Source organism: Lontra canadensis, unplaced genomic scaffold (assembly GCF_010015895.1).
Source record: "Lontra canadensis isolate GAN:19392208 unplaced genomic scaffold, GSC_riverotter_1.0 scaffold76, whole genome shotgun sequence".
Lineage (NCBI taxonomy): Eukaryota > Metazoa > Chordata > Mammalia > Carnivora > Mustelidae > Lontra > Lontra canadensis.
Window position 1 is genome coordinate 1,109,988 of NW_022631070.1, and position 23,861 is coordinate 1,133,848.

Sequence of the window (23,861 nt, forward strand, 5' to 3'; positions counted from 1 at the left end):
ATCAAACCATTAAATATTTATATTTTATATAAATATTAACATATTATTTAAAATATATATTTATTTTATATATTCATATATATTTTAAATTTATATATTTATATAAATTATATATTTTATATAAATATATAAATATTTATATTTTCTCCACTCCCTTTTTAGTCTAGGGACCTAAATAATGAGACTGCGATTGAGGTAAGTAAGACTAGTACTTGTCCAAACTCCACTAAGATGAACTGATTAAGGTTTTTACACCCACCAGTTGTGTGTGCTGAATTTGGGGTCATTAAGGTGAGTGAATAGAAAGAAGCTGTCTTATTTCTAACATTTACATATTGGGCGGTAAATCTTTGACTCTACATCCATGGGATTAATCTCGGCACTTTTTTTTTTTAAGATTTTATTTATTTATTTAACAGAGAGAGAGAGAGATCACAAGTAGGCAGAAGCAGGCAGAGAGAGAGGGGGAAACAGGCTCCCCGCTGAGCAGAGAGCCTGATGTGGGGCAGGACCCTGAGATCATGACCTGAGCCAGAGGCAGAGGATTAACCCACTGAGCCACCCAGGCGCCCCAACCTCTGCACTTCTTAATCCACCCAATAGGATAACTTTCCCACAGCTAGTACCTTAATGAATATTTCTTAAATAAAGGAATTTATTTATTTATTTATTTATTAAAGATTTTATTTATTTATTTGACAGACAGAAATCACAAGTAGGCAGAGAGGCAGGCAGAGAGAGAGGAGGAAGCAGGCTCCCCGCTGAGCAGAGAGCCCCATGCGGGATCATGACCTGAGGCGAAGGCAGAGGCTTTAACCCACTGAGCCACTGAACTATGGGAACTTTGGGGAAAAGACCATTTCATTTTCACAATTCCTTTATGTAGTTTCCTTAACAAATACATGGGAAAAAACCCACAATGGCTCACTTTTTATCCTAATTCACGCAGTCAGTTGATGTAGCTGAAGGCACTGAGATTTCCTTAACACATGTTGCTGTGTCTTAAATTTCAGGAACTTTTCACATTTAGCTCATTCAATCCCCACAACAACGCTGTGGGGCAGGAGGACCTGGTACCATTACCTTCTCAGTTGAAAAAGTTCACATACAGAAAGACTGAGTACAGAAGTTGCAATAAGGAGTGAGTGTGGAAATCCAGTCTAAACCGGCCTCTGGGCCAACATTCTTTCCACTGCTCTGCAGGGTGATCTAGTGTTTCTACTGGGGCCAGGTGTTCCCAGCACACCCAAGCAAGGCACGGCTTTTAAGGAGCGTTTAGTGCAATGAACCTTATGCCCCTTTCTTTTTAAAGCTGTATTTATTTATTTAGGGAGCACACGTGGGGGAGGGGCCAAGGGAGAGGGAGAGAGAGAATCTCAAGCAGACTCCGTGTTCAGCGTGGGGTTCTATCCCACGACCCTGAGATCATGGCCTGAGCTGAAATCAAGAGTCAGACGCTTAACCAATTGAGCCTCCAGGTGCCCCAAACCTTATGCTTTTCTAACGCAATGGTAATTAACATAGAGGATAGAGAGTAGATTAATGAAAGATTGATTAAAAGATTATGTTTTGTCTACTAGTATTTGCTGATTCCTTTCAAAACTTTATCTCAAATGAAGATTGAGTTGAAACTAGACAGACTAAGAACTCTGGAGGATGATTTTATTATTTTTTTTTTGAGGTCATCTAAAGAAGAGTTGATTTTTAGCAACCCTGAAATATGGTTTGTAGAGAAAATCTTTCAAAAAGATTGTGGCCAGTAATTGGCAAAGAACAGCAGCAAAACTTAGTTGATCCCAGTGCCTCTATATCCCTCTATATAGGTTTATAACTATAAAAATGAAATTTTTACCTAATAATCCAAACTTGAGGAGGGAAGACTGAAAAATGCCTGAAATGTGGGATTATGGGAGGGAGCTGAGAATCAGTCAGATTTCTTGACCCTTCTAGATTTGAGTTTCCCAAAAATTTTCTCAAAGGTAAATTATATGTGCATCTATTTATGTTCCCGGTAATTTCTAGAATTAAAAGCCGAATTTCTAAATGCGACATTAACAACTTTTTTCCTGGCTTCTTTATCTTTTTTTCTGGCTTCTATACCTTAGTTTTGCACTTTGACATTTACATTGCAAAGGTAAGTAGAGAAGAGTGTTTCAGTGGAAATGTACAAGATGACCTATGCTAGAGAAGGAGGGCCAGGCAACACAGAGTCCTTCTTTGATGATGGATGGGATAGTACCAAAATGCAGCCCACCTCTTAGCTTCCCATCCAAAAAGAACAATCTTGGAATATGGAGGCATCAAGGACATTACATCTGTTTTGCTGCTAGTTTTAGAGACTATCTTAGTCCATTTGGGCTGCTAAAACAAAATACCACAGACTGGATGATTTATAAATAACAGAAATTTATTTTTCACAGTTGGACGCTGCCAAGTCAAGACACCAGCATGGTCATGTTGGAGGAGGGCCCCCTTCCTGTTTCATAGCTGGTACCTTCTCGCTGCATCCTCACATAGTGACAGAAGCAGAGGCTCTCGAGCATGGGGGTGGTCCTCTGTTAGAAGAACACTAACCCCATGCCTGAAGGCTCTAGCCTCATGACCTCATCACCTTCCAAAGGCCCCATCCCTTAGCACCATCACATTGGGCATTAGGATTTCAATAAATTTTGGGGGGACACAAACATTCAAACCATAGCAGATACAAAGAACTGGCAGATTTAATTAAGAAATCACATTGTAAGAAAAGACAAAGAGCATACAGAGAATGCATGAAGTAAATATGAAGCAATGATCGAGGTCTACAAGAAATGGATTTCTAGTATGCTCAGTGCCTGACACATAATAGGTGTTCAATAAAGTTGATATTTCTGCTTGTGAATAGATAAATGTCTATCTGTCCAGAGCTGATCTTAAGCAGAAGACACAGTTTCTCTGATCAGTTTCATAAGCCTCCAAGGAAGGGTCTCTATGGGCAAAATGGAGGCCAAGTAGTGAAGTCTGCCCACAGGGGTGAGCCCAGAGCGGCACCAGAGGCAGGAGCTGGAATGAGTAGACTATGGAGCAATCCTGTTCTCTCAGACTCCCGGGCTCTCTTTTGCCTTGAGGGGAAAACCCTCCAAAGCCAAAAGGACATAGCTATCACAAATCACTACCTGAAACATAAAACTGACAGTTGGTTTAAAGTAAACCCAGGCAGCGTTAGTAAAGGAAGGGTTTGATGGTAACCCAAGGATTCATGTAACATGAGTTCCTGTCACGGGAGTGCTCAAATGTTACCTCCCAGTCAGGCTTCAGATGCAGGAGGCCACTAGCCCAGCAAGTCCAAGGCCTCCAAGCTCTAAACAAACATTCCTTCTACAAGCCGTAGGACTCCTTACTCATGTCAAAATGGAGAGGTTTACTGGGATGAGTGGGGCATGGGACTGAGTAATTAGCAAGAATAATTGGAAAGCCCCTTAAAATGATAAAGTATGATATTTATCAATAAGTAGATATAAATAATAAACCATAAAGTACTTACAGCTCCAAGAAGCCACTTGAAAATATTCACTAGATACATTTAAGAGGTATTATAAAGAATAAGGATGACTGCTTGTTGTAAAGGGAAGAGCTATAAAGACAGACACCAGAAAGTGTGTCTGGACAACTATTTCTGGATAGGTAGTGAAAGGTCTGCTGAAGACAAGCCGAAGAAAAGAAAGGAATTCCCACGGGACACACGGGCTACCTAGTTGATCAAATAACTAACTTTGGTTCATGAACTCCTATGACTTAGCAAACAACATGTTTACAACCAAGCAGCAATTTTTGGCCTAATGTTTTGTCAAGGACCACTCATGGGCAGATGGGAAATCTTGAGAAGGCCACAGGTGACTATACTTTAGTTAGGCATTAACATTCGCATGAAAAATGGGCCAAGTGTATTATTGCTATTTTTAAGACAGACATGTGCACACACAGCTGCCTTTCCACCTGTTCAAATGGCCACGGTGAAGAGGTTCTGTAACTTGACCCTTGTCCACGAGTGCTCAATGGACATGTAGAATTTGGTGCCCTTGGGGATCCCTATTGCTTAGTGGTTTTTTTTTTTTTTTAAGATTTCATTTATTTATTTGACAGACAGAAATCACAAGTAGGCAGTGAGGCAGGCAGAGAGAAAGAGGGGGAAGCAGGCTCCCCGCTGAGCAGAGAGACTGATGTGGGGCTCGATCTCAGGACCCTGGGATCATGACCTGAGCCGAAGGCAGAGGCTTTAACCCACTGAGCCACCCAGGAGCCCCTGCTCAGTGGTTTTGATCCTAGGGGATCCTAAGGAGTAAACGGCACACGTATAAGGAAGGTTGTGGGGGGAGCAGACAAGTCTTCCTCACAGGAAGATGAGGCCAAGATGAGGATTCACATGACCCTACGGCAGAGATGAAAGAGAAACTCAGATGGCTCGGGAAAGGGTTCCCCAAACCCCCACAACACATTCACAGCTCTCCCAGAATGTGCAGGTGCTTTAAATGTTACATTTCTTTATATATAACTCTGAAATAAAATCATCTGCTTGTTTGTTTATTATCTGTTTCCTGCACCTGAAACGAAGTCACGCAAAAGCAGAGACTCACCCCATTTTAACACGACTTTGGAACAATGCTTGGCATATGGTAGACACTTAATAAGCTTTTGCTCAATGGCTCGATTTCTCTGGGAGGCATATTCTTCTTGTTAAGAGACCGGATCTCAGTGGCTCACAGCTCTCTGATACAATTTGTGAAACATTTCCCATGTTCGACTATGGAAACTAAGGCTCGAATCTCTCAGGACATGAAGACTAGGAGGGCCGGTTCCTGGCTTTAAGTATGGTATAGAGTCACTGAGACGGATGATAAGCTTGCTGTTTTAATAATTTTTTTTGAACTTTAAAGTACCCTAGATACGAATTTATAGACAATCAAGTGATCAACAGATGTATTTCCCTCCTTACTTTCCATAATGCTTAAGTTTGGGATTTGATAAATTCCAAGTAGGTAGGACTGGGTGTTGGCAAGGACATGCATGGAAAAAACTTCCAGAATTGAGAGCAATGCACATCACAGAGTGTTTTTTGTGACAGCCTGCACAAAGCCAGTGTCCTTAATGGGCAGGGATTAGGAATCAGAGGCCAGTCTCATTTTGATTTTGTTCATTTTCAGGAGATCTACACCAGGTAGTTCAGTCTGTGGCCAACCGTGCCACAGTGCTAGGAGTGGGCAAATGCAAATGCCAGGGAAGTCTGGCCTTTCATGCCTGTCACTCAGTGGGATTCTCAAGGTTGACAGCAGCTTACCCTCTTATCACTTCCATCCTCCGTCTGTTATTAGAAATAAAACAGAACGCAGATTTCCTTAAGTCAGTTCCTCAGGGGATATATCCTCACTTTTAAAAGTGTATTAAATTGATTTTGTTTTATATGGCAGGGCTAGACGTTCAACATTACTTTGACTTTCCTATTCCTGTTTATACACACACACACCCCTATGCACATATGTATATATCACATTAAATATAGTTATGTATATTAATCATATTAATACTATATATAACTCCTATATATAATAATACATACATTAATGTTGGTATGATATGTATGTTAAATGTTCTAAGAACATGACTGAGTTCTGATCTTCAAGGGAAGCTTTTAGAGGCCAAAGGAACACTAGAGATGAGATGGAAAGTAGCCCGCAGCTAAGGAAGGAAGGACATTGCATTCCACACTAGAAACTGGTGCTAGGAAGCCAGGACCAATTCTGCAGTGTCTCTGGCCCTAGATGGATGGCTGTTTTGGAAGGGAGACTCCAGCAAGAATGCAGACAAGTCTGGGAGGCAGGGAGGGCACTAGGGAGGCCACCATACAAGTGAGAGAGGACGAGGTGGCCTTCGAGGTGGGTTCCTCTGTTTGTGGACCATTGCCCATCGGCTGGCTTTACTGGAGATGCTCCGTGTAAGATCAGATCACTCCTTTCATGGGGCAAGGCAGCCAGTAGAGATCATCACCCACATTACACTACCTAGGACACGGGGAGCTGGGGGTCGGGAGAGCCCTTGCCGACAAAGGCAGCATGTGGCTGAGATCAGGGGTCAGGCTTAGTCCTCTTCCCTATCCCACACTGTCTATGCAGTAGATATCCAGAAGGCAGAAAGGGGGGGGGCTGTTAAAAGATATAATTAGGGATAGAACCATTTTATGGACAACTGAGTGGGTGGAACAGAGACAAGAGAGGAGGGGAGGGTCATTTTGATGGTGCTAACATGTCACTTTGGTAGATGACAATTCTGCTAACCAAGTGGGAGACCAAAAGGCACAGCAAGGAGACAGGAAAGGTGAGGGTCCACGGGGAACGAGCTGAACTTGAGAAGCGGGCGGCAGGCCTCCTGCATGGAGGTGGCAGGCAGTTAGCGTGACCTCTAGGCGTGGGTGAGATCCCCCAGGAGGAGCACTGTGGGGACAAAATGAGAAGCAGAACAAGGCCAAAACCCCAGGGCAAATGAAACCCCGAGGAGGAGGCCCAGCGAGATGCCCCAGCGAAGGCAAGAGCGGGCACATCGCTAAGGGGCTCAGATGTCATGGGAGAGACAGAACTTAAGCCCCTGAAGTCTAGACTTACCTTGCTGGCCAGGAGATCGTGTATTATTGGTTGGGACGCGAAATGAAAAAGCAGGGCAGTAATAAGTAAGAGGCAGGAATGTTCCGAAAGTTTCAGGAATCAGTTGGGCACTGCACTGAGAACTCTAGAAGGCAGCCTCATTTGAAAAGGAAGCGACTACTTCCACAGCCACGTGCCCCTGGACAAGGAGTCGGGCAGGACCGTCTGGCTTACTCTAGCCTCCGGCTTTAGCCAAACCCTCAGTGCCTCACCCTGACTCCTGAGTTAGAATGGAGAGGCGCCCCGCTGTTCCTCGCCTCCCTGAACGCCCAGCTGACCAACAAGGAGGTGGCACCCAGCTGGTAGAACAGAACCCGGGCTCAGAACCTCCCAAGTTCATACGCTTCCGATGGGCTGGCTGGATGCAGCAGTTCAAAAAGGCCAACAGCAGAAGTCGTTTTTGAAGGTGTCTATGGACGTTGCCAGATAAAGATTCCAAAAGTTACAAGGAACTAGAGAACTCCAGACTTGGATGACATTTCTGGGGCCGATTGTTTCCAACTTTGTAGCGAAGCACCGTATACTTAGAGAAGAAGAGCTGTAAGTGCTTTTTAAACCAAGCCTTGCTTTTAATTCCATCACCAAAGCAGGATTTGGTGAATAGAAATATCTGGGAACTAGAGTGCTTGGAAGTAAAACTCAACTGAGAGACAGTGAGGGTCCCTTGAACTAAACTTTTTCAAGAACTCAACCTACTTTTCACCGTCTGCACGACCCGAATTTGGGCCACCGGTTTCTAAGGGGCCTCCCTCTCTCCAGTCCCACTGGCTCTGGACCACGTTGCACACATCAGCGGTTTTGTGTCTGCTACCGCAACATGTCCCAGTTGCCTCCTGCTCGGCACCCTTCAGAGGCTCCCCCCTTCTCCGCCCTGAGGATGAAGTCCAAGTCACAGACCATGACTCACGAACCCCACCTCCCACTCCAGCGTCACCTCCCGGTCTTCTCGGCTGGTGCACTGTGCCTTTTGCACTGGGACCCTCTTCCCGGTCCTCACCCATGGGGTCTCCCTCGCCTCTGAGCTATGCTTTGAGGTTGCCCACAAGCGCAAAATTCTCCGGCGATCCCACCCCCTCACCGGGTTTATTTCTGCGTATCCTTCAGGACTTGGCTTAAACATCGAGTGCTGGGCACAAAAATAGTCATTCAAAAATACTTGCTGGCTGGCTGGCTGGATACAGGAGTAAGTCAAGGACACCCTCCCGGCAGCAAAGGAAACACAAAGATGTCATAAGATGGTCCCACTTTAAAAAGGAAACAAAACTATGATGTAATAAACCAACTACATTTTTTGTATCTGAAAGACTACCTTAGTCTTAGTACCTGCAGTGGAATTCAAAAGAGGTTCTAGAAATGGCCCCTGCCCCCTGGGAACAGACAATCCTATTAGACACACAGAATTTAGCTGCGGGGAGCAAAGAACACGATGGGGTCGGCCGCTGTGACGTTCTCTAGGAGTTGCAAGGAAGGAGACATGGGGAGACTGGGCTGGAGTAAGCGGAGTCCTTTGCAGAGGATCTTGAAGGGTACGCTTGCGCTGGGGGGGGGGGATGTGCAAGGAAAGTGTGGGGACACCCCCAGCAGGGGAGACCAGTCTGAGGAGGACAGTTTATGTGGGCGACCGTGAAGAGAGTCTGTATGGAACAGCACAAGTGTTGGGCAACGTGAGGGAAGGCGAGAGACGAGGAAGCGTGAGGCCAGGCTGCAACTCTGGTACATCGAGCAAAGGCATCTGGAGTCAACAAAATAAGCGTTGGAGACTCCGTGTAATTTCTGCATCAGTGAGTAAGACGGCTCTCCACATCCGCCAACGGGAAGGCCGGGAGCAGCTCCGGCAGCTGGTAGCTGACAGGTAGGCCATGATGTTCCCAACGAAACACAAACAACTCTCCCAGAATAGAAAAATAACCAGACTTGGAGACCACATGGAACAAGAGAAAGACAAAGACACCGTGACCGCAGAAATAACGCCATTTGCCCTTCCGACTGCTTCGTTACCAGGGACGACTCCAGCTCTGCTCCCCCCTTCCTGCTTTCTAGACAAAAGCTACCAGCATACCTGTATGAGTCTGTGAGAGCTGCTGTAACAAAATATCACAAGCTGGGGGGGGGAGGGGATGGGTGGTTGTTTTAACCACAGAAATCTGCTTTCTCACAATTCTGGAGGCTGGAAGTCCAAGATCAAGGTGTTGGCAGGTTTGGTTTCTCCAGACAGCTGTCCCCTTAGCTTCCAGACACTTCTCTCCTCAGCACCTTCTCACACGGCTTTCCTCTGGGCACACAACCCCCGGGTGTCCCTTCCTCTTCTTATAAGGACACCAGTTCTCCTGCATCTAACCCGCAGGATCTTGTTAACCTTCATTACCCACTTAAAAGACTTTTCCTCAAATACAATCACATTCTGACCTCCTGGGGGTTAGCACTTCGGTATACGGACTTGGTGGGGGGGTGGAGAATGATTCAGTCCATCACAAGACTAATACTTGTCAAAAACAGCAATGAGAACTGACTCCCATGCCCTTGAACCTCCATAGCATGTGCACAAGCCCTATTTTGTTTATAATAAGTCTCTTCCAATTCTTTCCCTGAGGTGCCCCATGACACCCCTGGTGTACATGCTCCTCTGCAGCAGCAGGTTAAACCCAACATTGACTATGATATATTCCCAGTGGCTTTGGCCGTATTCTTTTTTTTTTTTTTTTTTAACATTTTATTTATTTGACAGAGAGAGATCACAAGTAGGCAGAGAGGCAGGCAGAGTGAGAGAGAGAGGGAAGCAGGCTCCCTGACGAGCAGAGAGCCCAATGCGGGACTCGATCCCAGGACCCCTGAGATCATGACCTGAGCCGAAGGCAGGGGCTTAACCCACTGAGCCACACAGGCACCGGGCTTTGGCGGTATTCTTGAGCCTAACCTTTCTCATGCTTCGCACCTGCCTAAATGGTCATTCCTCCTTCCTGATTAATGCCTGCTCGCCTTTAAGGACTTAAGGATTCAGTTCGAATATCACCTTCCCTGAAAGCATTTTCTAATTTACTCTTTCTAGGAGCTGGATTCAATTTCCCTTGTGATGGCTGAGTCATATGTCGACTAGCCTATGCTCAGTTGCACTTCCCAGATTTTCAGTTCTCTTCCTCTTCCCCTCCTTCTTCTTCTACTTCTTATTCTTTTAATGTTTCTGGCCAGGTGAGCCACAGGAAGATTCTTAGGAGATGAGAAGAACAGAGGGAAGCAACAGTCATTCTGTAGCTTACACACTTTGCTGCTGATGTGCTGACTTGCCTCCTTGGTGTGAAGCAGCTGCTGAGCCCGCAAAAGCTCTGCCTTCCTCAGATCCTCCTTGAGCTTCTCTGACTGCTGGGCCAGGTGTGTGTTCACCTCTGTCATCAAGGTCCCCAAGACAGAGGCAACAAGAGCTGACATGTATTTCAGTCTACCCTTGAACACAAGCATTCAGTGTCAACGGGTCCCAGTCTGCCCTCGATGTCCTCCACTCTGCATCCATTTTCCCTTCTTGACTATCTGGCCTTTGAATGTCAAGTTCCATCAGCAGGTGCAGGAAAATCTTACAGCGACTGCTTCACCATGCTGTGTAAAATCAAAACCCCCTGTCACAACTAGGTAGGCATCCATCTATCTATCTAATCATCTAGCTACCGTTTATGTATCATCAATCTATCCATCCATTATCTGTCTGTATATCTATCCATCCATTATCTGTCTGTATATCTATCTGCTATTTTTCCATCCATCCATCCATGATTTATCTACTATTGATCTATTTTCCCTATCCATTCATTATCTATCTTCCATCTATCTATCTACCCATTCATCACCTGTCTATCCATCCTACTGGCTTTGCTTGTCTGGTTGAACCAGATGGATATACCCCTCCTCTAAGATATTCCTCTGTACTTCCCTGAAACCTTGAATACACTGCTCTTGTATCACTTATCAGACTCGACTGTGGTAGATTCGATTATCTTGCCAATTCTTCATGCCTTCCCTGTACCATGTTGCCTTGTCATGTATGAGAGTGGTGGAATATATTTCTCTACTCCATGGTCACTGGGCTTAACAATGTGACTTGCTTTAGGGGAGACTGGGTGGTGGGTCAGTCGTTTGAGTGTCCGATTCTTGGTTTTGGCTCAGGTCATGATCTCGAGGTCCTGGGATTGAGTCCCACGTCAGGCTCTGTGATCGCCATGGAGTCTGCTTGCGGATTCTCTCCTTCTCCCTTTGCCCTTCCCCCTGCTCATGTTTGCTCTCTCTCAAATAAATAATCTTTAAAACAATCTAACCAAGAACAATGTGTCTCGTTTCAGCTATTGAAATGTTGGGCATTATATTATATGTTTTTGTGTGGTTTAGTTTGGGTCTTCATTCTGTAACCTGCCATGAGAAAAGCATGACCCAAAGAATCTGCCCTTCCACCCGGGCCCCAGAACAAACACTCATGAAGGAGATCTGAGCCCAACCCACAGCCTGGAGTCACACACAGCTGACTCACGGCCTGAAAGATTGCTATCCAGCGTAGATCTGCCAGACAACCGTTGACCTGCAGACCTGTAAGTGTAAGAATAAACATGTATTGTTGTAAGCTACTGTACTGTGTAATCATTTGTACGCAGCTTTATTGCAGCAATTGACTAGCGAATTAGTTTTCTCTTCTGTGCCCCAATTAGGGTGTCTGCTTCCTGAGACTAGAGGCCATGATGATAATTTCCATCGCTCTCATGCCTTCCAAGATGCCATACCTAGTAGAAACTCAATAAATACTTGTATACTAAAATAAATAAACAGAGGACCAAATGATCAAAGAACCGTAATGGAGAGAGGCATGGCACAGGGGTGTAAGGAAGTAGAAAGTAATAGAGGTGCATGAAATGGAAACGGGAGAGATGAGTCTAGAAGCAAGGGAAAGCATGACATGGTCCATGCCCAATTAAATGATCAGACGTTACCTGTCTTTTATTTTAAGATGCTCACGTGTTCAAGGGCCACGGAGGTTCCATGTGACTTGAGCCATCGTTGAAGAGCATTTTTTTTCCCCTACGGTACACTCTCATAAATCTTTGGGGACTGCTCGCAACCAAAGCTCCCGTGCCCGTGTAGCCACCTCTACTATTAGGGAAATTGACAAGGATAAAACGCGTGAACCTCGTCTAAAAACAATCAGCAAACAAAATACCTGGAAAGCAAAACCTTCCTACTCCTCCTTCAGGTAACCTTGTCTCTGTGTAATGATCGAATCTGATGTGGGCTGTTGATGGTCACCTTGACCCTTGGATCATTTTGTTGTTCTTGAAAGGCCTGTGTGATGCCGTATCTGAAGCTCTCAGCCTGGTCAGCAGAGGTCTATACAGCCTGCTCTCCCCAGGCAGAGCTTGGGGGCTGAAAGCAGGTCTCTGCAGCAGCCGTCCTCCCAACCGGGACTGTTGTCACATTCCCTTAGAGCATGTGTCATGGGCCTGTCATTAGAATTACTACTTATGAGACACATCTTGAAGGGTGCCAAATTCATTAGTGTCTTCGGGGGAACCTTTCAAAGCTTTCCCTTACATGAACCAACACACACACACACACACACACACGTGCATATAGATCCACCACAGATACACACACACACACACACACACATTCCGCTGTGTGCTGGAGAACAAAGAGAGGCTGCATTTTGCTTGGTGTCAATCAGCACTTGAGATTAAAGTTGCTGTTTTAAGCATTTGAAAGTTTATACCCGCCAAACTCATGCCTTCTCTGCCTAAGCTCTGAACTTCAAAAGGAATACTTCATAGGAAAACACACACACACACACACCCCTCCAAAAATGCTATAAGGACCTGAATGCATTTTGCTCCCATTTCTATATATGAAGGCTTGTAGGCAGCACACCTGCAAAGCCATGAAGGTTGTACAAAGCTACAGGGAACCCAAACCATCCACCATGATACCTGAGCCATGCTGACATACATGGGACAGCGTGTTGGTTGATGTGATGGGGAGCACCATATTGAATCCCACTTCCAGGTTGTTTCAGGCTAAAACAAAACTTGTAACAATAACTTATCCTGAAATCTCTGGAAAATAATTTCCTTTGTATAGTCTATACTTAGCATCTTGCTACAAATGAAACTTATCAATATAATATGCCGAATTCCCACTGAGCATATAATATCATACTATTAAAACTTTAACATTAAAGTGTTCTTAATTTAGATGCCATTAACTCAGATTTTGTGATAATTTGGACAGACAGTGTGAGTCTTACAAAAATAACATTTATTATTTTTAAGGATTACAAAAGCAATGTTGCTCAGAGATACATATAAGTGTAAAGAAGAAAAATTATCATCCCCTAAATCTGACTAGAAAAAAGAACTGTGTAACTTTTGGCACATTTCCTTCTAATTGTTTTCAATGCATAGATTTCATCTTTCCACATAAAATTGGGGTTGCATGGATCTTATTATTTTTAATCCTGGTTTTTTATTCCCAATATGAGCAGCTTTTCCCCCATAAGTAATGATTTTTGAAAATGTGTTCCAAGGATTTCATCTCATTTTAATGATGTCCCATGGTTTATTTAGCTACTTTCCCAAGGTTAGATATTTATGGTGCTTCCCAATTTTCATTTTCACGTGTAACACTGAAATGAGAACTCTTAAATGTGAATGTGAGTGTTTCTGATTTTCTTTTGATAGAAGGGAACAGTGTTAAGTCTTAACATATATTACCAAATTCCTTGGCAGATTTGCAACAGCTGACACTCCCCCACAGGACCTAAGTACATGACTCCACATCCTCTCAAAGACACCACTATTTAATTTTAAATTTCAGAACGTGATGAGTGAAATGTATTACTTCACGGTTTCACTTGCATTTCTTTCTACTGAAGGTAAATATTTTCCCCTAATATTTATTGTCATTTGTCTTCTTTGATGACTGGTCACTTTATGTGCCTTCATCATAAACTGGAGATTTTTGAATTGGGTCATTCTACATATATTTCTGTATTTTAATTATTTTTATAAAATGATTTGTAAATTCATAAATTTTCCCCCAGATCATTATTTACTTTTACTTAAAATTTTTTTTTCTCTGGTACTAAATTTTAATATTTCTATATAGTTACATATTTTATTAATTTTCCCTATAATTTTATTTTTTACATCAAAGGTCTGGCTCATCCTAAAAGTAGGTTAATCTTTGCCTTTGTGCTTTGTTCAGTTTTATTTTTACTATTTGGTTCATTTAGAATTATTTTGGTGAGTAAGCTTCAACCTGAATTTTCTGTCTTTCACAAATAGGCAGTTTTGCAAGTATCCTTGATTACGTGATCCATTCTTCTCCCAGTGGTTTTTAAGGTACGATGAGTGTGTTTATGTATTAGATTCAGTGCTACTGAGTTTCTCTGTCATTCCTTATGTTGGAACCTTACTGATTCAAACAGGAGAACTTGGTATATCACCCAGGATGGCAAGTACCCTAATTTTTACCTAACTGTGCAAAGGGAACTTCAAGTTGAAGTTTGGAACAACCTTGCCCATTTGAAAAATCCCTACTGAGATTTTGATCGGTACTTGATGGGAAAACTTAGATATATTTGGGAAAATTGAACATCGTTATAATATTTGCTCTTTCCACCTGGAAAGATGGGTTGACCCTAAATTTACTAAAATCTTCATTTATTTCCATCTCAGGGAGGACTTAATGTTTTCTTTGAGTAGTTTCTTTGTCTGTTACTACTGACTTTTAGTAAAGTTGTTGATTTAAAACATTTTTTATTACACTGTACTTAAATTCTTAGAGATTTTTCAGCCAATCACCTTGTTTTTCATGTTTATATTCATGCCACGGGCAAACAATACATTTTTCATTTTTGTTTCTAAGTACCATATCAGTATTTCATTTCCATGTGTTATTCCTATGACCAGAACTTTCAGAACATCATTTGATGAACCATGATAATTTGTAAGCTTGCTCATTTCTCATCCAATGATTGGCTTAAAATACCTGCCTTTTATTAAGTTTTTAAAGTTCCTGGTTTCCTAAGAGCACCCGCACCCCACCCCAGGATTTGGGTTTAATTTTATTGTGTATTTTTTCTAAAAAATTTTATTTAAATTAAATTACTGTGTATCTTTTAAAATCATTTTTTTTCTTATTGACCTGCTAAGGTGATGTATTTTATTAGCAGATTTTCTAAAATAAAAATATCTTTTTATTCTTGGCACAAGCCATAATTGGTTGTGGAGGACTATTCTCTTAACATATTCTACTTTTGAATTATGTCAGGGGGCATACATCAAAACAATGCTGTAACCAGAAATCCCCCCATAGATGTAATTTTGGGGGGTAAGATTTTAAAATTAAGAATTTTTTAACGATATAACTTGACATTTTAAAGTTTAGAAAACACATTTAATATAGTCCTGTTGTGACATATTTGTTTTCTTTCTTTCTTTTTTTTTTTAGATTTCATTCATTTATTTATTTGTCAGACAGTGAGCGAGAGAGAGGGAGCATGATCAGGGGGAAGGGAAAAGGAGAAACAGGGTCCCTGCTAAGCAGGGAGCCCAATGCGGGGCTTGAACCTAAGACCCTGGGATCATGACCTGAGCTAAAGGTAGACGCTTAACCCACTGAGCTACCCAGGTGCCCCAATGACATATTTGTTTTCATTTAAGTTACTTCATACAGCTAAGTAGTATGTGTGTGTTTAGTACAGTATTTACAAATACAGTTTACATTTGGGAAATTCTCCAATTTTCAGAGACTGCTTTGAATTAGGGAGGCTTTAATGCACCCCCAGGAATGCAGAAAACAAAGTCTCTGAAACTGGGTTAGAATCTTCTCACTGCTGACTACCCAATCCTTAAAGTTACCAGCCACCTTGCTGCTGGTTTCCGCCGTCAAGGCTCTCCATAGCCTTGCCAATCTTAATTTCTTTCATTACTACCATGAAACATGTTTCAAGGAGCAGAACCAAATTGAGATGGCGGGATTCAAAAATTAAAGAGCACCACTGCCAAGAAGTCCGTCCATGGCTGACGTTCAGAAAAGCAGCGACTGAAAGCTTCTTCCCATAACATAAGTAGTTGATACACTTCCACAGTGTTCTCTTGACATTTTCATCAGTTGCTCCTTGGTGTGCCTTGCTACTATTGCCCGAAGTCCGCAGAGCAGGGGGCCCTCTGTGAGTTCAGTGCCTTCTTTAATCATCTCCTATGTACCTTTATATATGGCGCTAGGAACGCGTGAGCTCTGGGGTTCTGGCTGCTAACCTGTCTCGCACGTTCCTTCCAGCCAGACTGGCCAAGCTGCGGTGTGGGAGGCCTGGGGAGATCAGCTGAATCACCCCTTATGGCTGTGCCCCAGTCATGTTAGGTGTGGATTAAACTTTTTGAATTCATGAACTCAATTTAATTTTTTTAAAAAATCACCCAGAAGCTGCCGTTTGCACGGAGCCACACTACAGCATAAAGAAACTCAGTCTGATTATATGAGATTTCTTTCTCCTTCCTCGGTAAATTAAAATAATAATTTCTACTGATTGGGTATTAATATCTAACTAATCTCAATATTTTTAAAACTCCTTAAAAATCACCCACCACATTTTTTCACTTTTAATGTGATACATGTATCTCACGTAAAGCCCATAAATAATAGTAGGAAGATGGTAGGAAGTAGGAATAATAATAGTAGGAAGATGGAGCGCAGCAGATAAATCTTCATGTGATTCATCAGACTCACATTAAACTTTACTATGTCCAGATTATAAAATATCTTCATAAGATATTAGGGGGAAAAAAACTCTATTGGTACCTTAACCTATCTCAGAGTCTAGCAAATTAGATGAAAATTAATCTTTTGATTTTTTTCACAATTTGAAATACAGAAAATATATTCTATATTTTTAAGGCTTACACTAAACAAATTCCATTGTTATTATAGGTATAAGGGAATGAAGAAAAGTGGGAATTAATTAAAATTTGGGGGAAAACATAGCAATGGTTTGAATTCCTCTCCGATGCAGTTATGCTTTTATATTTTGATCTCAATGTAGAAACAGTGTACACCAGAATTTCTAGACAGTAAGTCCATAAATTTCTTGGTGGGGGGAGGGGTGGGGAGGTGCTGGGAGTCCAAATTTCCCAAACAAATATGGCCTGCATGCTTCCTCAATGGCTTGACAAGATAAGGTCAATGCCCATTGGCTGCCCAGGAACAGGGAACCGTGTCATCAGTGTGACTGGCATTCTGGGAGTGCTGAGACCCAGCCCCATGACCACACTTTTGTATGTCTTCAGAGAGGTGAAGGAATGAGAAGGGGGACCGCGGGCTTGCAGAGTGGAAAGAAAGCACCAACACTTTTTTCATATTATGATAACAACAAGGACAAAGGGTTAAAGGTGGCCATTGCTAATTCCAAATCTCACCAAGAACACTGTTTCTGGCATGAACCAAACTCCCACACACGGCATCAAAATCCTCACAAAAGGCAACTTGTAAGAAGATGATTACCAAGCACATACATGAAGACAATGTGTTCTTTGTGATCAATTAAAGTGCAAGATTAGTCTGTAGCGGGGCGTCTCACAAAGGACCCTTTCTTCTCAGTACTTCAGAAAAGGCAGATCTATCAAACTTATGATAATGCATTGCCCTGCTGATTTAATTGTCAATTACATATTACTTAAGTGTACTTTAATGATCTATATAAAGCCTTATTTTTTTTTTACCTCTAATAGCTATTAATGGTTGTTAAAGAAAATGAAACCACTTTACTGAAATGTAATGTGGCGGTCTATTAAGAATAAGTTTTCAAAATGATAAAATACTACCACAAAAGTGTGAACCCTGTACCTTTTCATATTCCTGAGTAGGTCAATCTTTATTCCGCTGGAAGAATATTTCCTTCAAATTGCACACAATTACAGTTTAAACATCTTCCTATGTGTTATATATAGAATAAATTTTACCTAATTCCCAGTCAAATGCTTCTCCAGAAGATGGGGAAGGAGTGGGGGCAACCTATTATTACATTTCCTCCCAAAGTTTCACAAGGTTTGCAATGTGGGTCGTTAGAATGAATTTGGGCAAACACACTCACACCCCTTGGTTCCCTTCATCTCTGCACTTGCCCCTTGCTTTGAAAATTGTTACCAGAATGAATGAGATCAAATGAGAAAAGTGTCTTGTGCTCTACATAAGGACACACATTTGATCAATTCTAGATGCGGATATGCCCCACTTAACACAACGGAAATATTTCTCTCTTTTTAAAAAGATTTTATTTATTTATTTGACAGAAAGAGATAGCAAGAGAAGGAACACAAGCAGGGGCAGAGGGAGAGAGAGAAGCAGGCTTCCCGCTGAGATCATGACCTGAACCCAAGGCAGATGCTTAAGGACTGAGCCACCCCGATGACCCACAAAACAAAAGTATTTCTTAAAAGAAGTGTTGTTGGGGCGCCTGGGTGGCTCAGTGGGTTAAAGCCTCTGCCTTCGGCTCAGGTCGTGATCCCAGGTTCCTGGGATCGAGCCCCGCATCGGTCTCTCTGCTCGGCGGGGAGCCCGCTTCCTCCTCTCTCTCTGCCTGTTTCTCTGTGATCTCCATCTGTCAAATAAATAAATAAAATCTTAAAAAAAAAAAAGAAGTGTTGTTGACATTCATATATTAAAATACTATTTTAGATACACTAGAGGGCCTGGCTGATTAAACAAAATTTGCAGTGAATTCCTTTAAGAGAGAAAAGTTGTTTTGTAAGCAAATTAATTTCCTAGTGTATCTGTAAGCCTGACTTTTCTGAATGGACTGTCTTTAAAGGGGGACGCACTGTCCTGCTCTAAGGACCTCTGAAAATCCACGACTAAAGACAAGCTGAAAATATACCTTGCCCTATCCTCTAGGACACCCACTAGACAAGGAGCTATTAGGAATATGAAATTAAATATAATTAGAGTCAGAATAAAACAGCATCAGGCTTATGTCCACACAACCTAAAGTAATTTAGAGACTTCACAATTATCCCTTTAACTTATAACTGTAAGACAGTTAAATAAGCCAAATTAGTGAAAGCAAAATACCTATTTTAGATCATTCATTTATTTTATTGGGCCGCCTACATTGATCACATTAAGCAGCTATCCCAAGTTGATTTAATTTTGTATATTACGGCCAGATGTCAAGTGTTCTGGAAAGAAGATGGATTTTAGAGTAAGACGGAGCAGAGTGCAATTCTGACTCAGTGATCTGCTGTGGTTCCCTGAGCAAGTTTCTTATCTGAACCCACTTCCCCGCTCTGGAAAGCAGGAATGATGCAAACCTTACTTGCATGTTGCAAATAATTGAATAGATGTCAAGGACCTGTCACGTAATAGACACTTTATAAGTGTTATTGTTCCTTATGATCTCTCCATCCCTGAGGTCTTAAAAAAAAAATCAGCAAACTCATAGAGATGAGACTTCATGCTCTGCTCAGTAGTTCAATAACAATGCAGAGGGTACATACAAATTGAAAGCCTGGTTTTTAAATCATTGAGGGCAAGGTTCAAAACCTACATAAAAAAAATATATATATATATATCTATATATATAGATAGATATATCTTCATTTTTTTTGTGAAGATTTTTTTTTTTTAATTTATTTGACAGATCACAAGTAGGCAGAGAGGCAGGCAGAGAGAGAGAGGAGGAGGAGGCAGGCTCCCTGCTGAGCAGAGAGCCCGATGCGGGACTTGATCCCAGGACTCTGAGATCATGACCGGAGCCGAAGGCAGAGGCTTTAACCACTGAGCCACCCAGGCGCCCCATCTTCAATAGCGCCTAGCAGAGCATTGGGCCTATATGGGCAATAAAAATCGTAGATCGAATTTCCGAGTGCAGGGGAAGAGCTGCACTATATATGTATTTGCTCTTCAGGTCAACCAAGAAAGCTGTGAGGTGAGGGAAGATTTGTCAACCTGGGTACAGGTTACTTATGAAGATCCTCCCCCAAACACCCTTGGTTTATTTCACTATGACGTGTGTATATAATGCTATATAGGGATATGGGGTATTTAAGTAAAAATGTTTAAAGTACATCATACAAGTGTTTCACTAGTTTTATTTAATATTTTCGTCTTGTATGAGCCCATGTTTCTGCAGTTATCTTCTGGAAAACTAGAGAAAATTAGTACCCCAGCCAACCTGCCAGGTTAAGATGCAGCCTTCAAGTCAGTGAAGGGTTAATACCCCCATTCACAGAGCAGAACTGCTGGAGTAAGGGACTTCTTCAGCATGTAATCCTGACAACATACTTTTTGACAATTTAAATGCATAAATATAGAAGCATGGTGTTCCCATAAAATTTCCAATGTGAAAAAAATCAAGAGGAAAGCTCTAGTAGATCCTAAGAAATGAAAGTCACTTCAAAAGCAAAATCATTTTAGAAATTGAAGGTTTGGGGTAGTTACGAATAAGAATGGGAAAACTGGAAAGTGCTTGATACATTAATTAGCTTTAAAATAGCTGCAGGGAAGATGTCATACTCCAGTTGTCTGAATGAATATGCCTCAGGTCATAAAATGAAATCTAGTCTGGAGACGGAACCAACTTCCTTCCTTCACACCAGAGCTGAAAGTACAAGGTGATAGGAAGGTGTGAAATATACTTTCTTAACATTCTCTGATTCAATGAGGAGCTCCTTCCTGGCCTTCACTGTTCCTCGCTCTGACCTCCCCTCCTTTCTCTTAGGCCTCTAGTCTGGCGGGACTGGGTTCTATTCTACCCTTTCTTCAAGGCACCTAGATGTTTCTGGATTAACCTAGATGAAGTCTGCCCCCAGGACAGCTAAGTTCATATATTTCTATTGCAGCTAATGGTTCATTTCCTATTAATCTGGAAGCTGGTTTTGTCACTTGAGAAATAGAACATGAGGGGCATGCTTTTGGAGGGTTCGGGGTCATCCTACACCTTGACCTATGATTTCTGTATGATCCAAGAGTGCAAAATTTCGAGGGCTATGGTACCAGGAAGTAGAGGAGGTGGTCTACAAAGCAGTCAGGAGCAGAGGCTTAGAAATGTGAGAGACCAAGGTTGAAATTCTGAGTAACTGTATGGCTGTTGTAAAGTCTCAGTTTTCTCAGTCCTAAGATGAGAATAATATAATTTTACCTGCTTAATAGAGTAGAGAGGATTAAATAAGGAAATGCACGAACAGGGTTTGGCACAATGCCTCGCACGTAGAAAGTGCACAAAAACTTTAGGTATTATTATTACTATAATATCTCGGCAGGAAAAGGTGAGTGCAAAATGTAATAGAATTAGTGAAGCCCTAGAAAGGGGAGTAGCTATAGCCAGCACTGTTCAAAACACTTAGGTTTCCTAAGAGTCTCAGTGAAAAGAATGCACACTTGGGCACCAGACGATGATGTATATATCTTTGTTATTTATAAAACAGGTGTAGCAATGCAGGGTTTTACACATATAGATGCCAACCTGTGCGGTTCTTATTAACCTGTGCAAATGGCTGTAGTTGCATATTGTCCAAGCATCAATCTATCAGACCACAAGTATCCTCCTTCTTCTGGCTATTACTTTTTTTTTTTTTTTAAAGATTTTATTTATTTGACAGAGAGAGAGATCACAAGTAGAGAGAGAGAGAGAGAGAGAGAGAGAGAAGGAAGCAGGCTCCCTGCCTAGCAGAGAGCCTGATGAGGGACTTGATCTGAGGACCCTGAGATCATGACCTGAGCAGAAGGCAGAGGCTTAACCCACTGAGCCACCCAGGCAGCCCCCTGGCTATTACTTTTTAGTGCTCTCAAAATGTAGTAGGAGGGTACTTACTGCTAAGTGAGTGGTAAAAGCCAATAAATGCTTTGACAAGTGAGTACAGTTGAGTGAGTTAATTCCCACACCCCTCCTTAGCCTTTCAGCAAACCACATTTTTCTAACATTTGCACTGACTTAAGAGAAAGGATCTTTGATTACAGGTATTTTCTAGAAGTCTATATAATGAAGTGGGATCCAAATGAGAAGAAAGGAATGAGATAAGTAGGGGACATTCATTCATTTAATAGTATTACTGGGCAGCTAATATACACCAGCTCTGGGAATTCAGTTGATATGCCGTGGGCCACTAACCTAGAGCCCTCATATGCTAGCAGTTCAGGATTTTGTCCTTTGGTGTAAAAACCTACGTGTCGATATGTGCAAATTAATACGTGATCCCAGGACAGGTATTGAATAACGGAATTAAAACTTTAAAAAAAAGTAAAGGAGGGCAAAGGTGATGAGAGGGGGGTAGGGTGGGTTAAGGGATATTTTATATATGCTGGTAAAGAACGCCTTTCTGACTTTTGCTCATCTACTGCAAGAAGGAAGACCATCTCGGCAATTAGACCGTGGACATTCCAGGAAATGTCGACATCGCTGTGAAGGGCCCCAGAGGAACCCTGCAGAGGGACTTCGATCACATCAGTGTGGAACTCAGTCTTCTTGGAAAGAAAAAGAAGAGGCTCTGAGTTAACAAATAGTGGGGAAATAGAAAAGAACTTGCTTCTATTTGCACTATCTGTAGTCACGTACAGACCATGCTCACTGGTGTTACCCTGGACTTCAGTTACAAGATGAGGTCTGTGTACGCTTGCTTCCCCCTCAACATTGTTATTTGGGAGAATATTCTCTTGCTGAAATCTGAAAATTCTTGGTGGAAAACCACATCCCAGGGTTTGGATGAGGCCAGGTGTTGCTCATTCGTATCTCAAGCCCAGAAAGATGATTTAAATCTTGAAGGAAATGACACTGAACTTGTATCACACTTAGCTGCTTTGATTTAGCAAGCCACTGAGTTTAAAAGCAAGGATATCAGAAAATTTGGGGGTGGTATCTATGCTTCTGAAAGAAGGAAGAGTTCTGCAAGCTAATGAATAAGGTCTAAGTTGTCCAGCTACAGAAATAGCAAGATGCTGGATGATTTTTCAGACCTATTTGTGATATCTTAAAGATGCAATAAAAGTTGTGTTGATTTGAGGCAGTAGAGAAGACCTTTTTGAGGGGGTGATATCAGACCAGACTCAAATAACAAGTGTGTAAGAGAGAGAGGGAGAAAGGAGAGCACATGAGCCATCAGAAAAGCATTCCAGTCAAGCAAAGAGCAAGCGCAGGCTGCTGAGGCAGGATCCTGCTGGTGTTGCTGAGAACCAGTAAGACAGCCCGCACAGCTGAGCAGATATGCTGAGTACAGCATGGTAAAGGAGAGAGCTGGGCTGTGGAGAATGTGGGCTTTGTAGGACACAGTGAAAATACAGATGTACCAGAGCCTCGGAGCCAAGAAGGTCTTTGAAGATAATATTCTTGGTAAAATAAGATGGATACCATTTTGGGAGGGAAGAGAGAAAATGGCACAGCTTCTTTTAAACAAACAGGCCCATCTGTAAAGATAAAACTCTATGATTTGGGAAGAGAAACTTGAATGCATAACAAATAGAGCACTGGCACAAACACTGGAAATGGTAGAAAATAAAATACAACCAAGGCTTGACAACATCCTACGTTTGTTTTTCCATTTGTTGCCTGTGCTTTTTGTGTCACAACCATGAAATCATTGCTAAGACTGATGTCACAATGTCCCCCTCTTTCCCCCTGTTTTCTTCTAGGAGTTTTATCACTTAAGGTCCTATGTTTAAGTCTTTAATCCATTTTGAATTATTGACTTTGGTGTATGGTATAAGACAAAGGTCCAAAAACGTCCATGTAGCCAAGGAAACCACAGAGTGAAAAAGCAACCTATGGGACCTGAGAAAATATTTGCAAATCAGATTATCTGAAAAGGAGCTAATTTCCAAAACATATCAAAAACTCCTACAACTTGGGGTGCCTGGGTGGCTCAGTTGCTTGTGTCCAACTCCTGATTTCGGCTCAGGTCATGATCTCATGGTCAGGAGATCAAGGCCCACCCTAGGCTCTGCACTAGGCATGGAGCCTGCTTAAGATTCTCTTTCTGCCTCTCCTCCTGCCCCTTCACCCCACTCACTCTCCCTTTCTCAAAAAAAACCAAAAAAACAAAAAAACAACAATCCTGACTCCTATAACTCAACAGCAAAAAAACTAACAACTAGATTTAAAAATGGGCTAATGACATGAATAGGCATTTCTCCAAAGATGACCTACAGATGGCAACCAGGTACCGAAAAGACGCTCCA

The 23,861-nt window shown here is 42.1% G+C and overlaps 1 pseudogene; it reads left to right on the forward strand.

The window, feature by feature from the left end:
• Positions 1-8,221: 8,221 nt before the first annotated feature.
• LOC116881712 lies at positions 8,222-22,583 on the forward strand (annotated as a pseudogene).
• Positions 22,584-23,861: the final 1,278 nt, after the last annotated feature.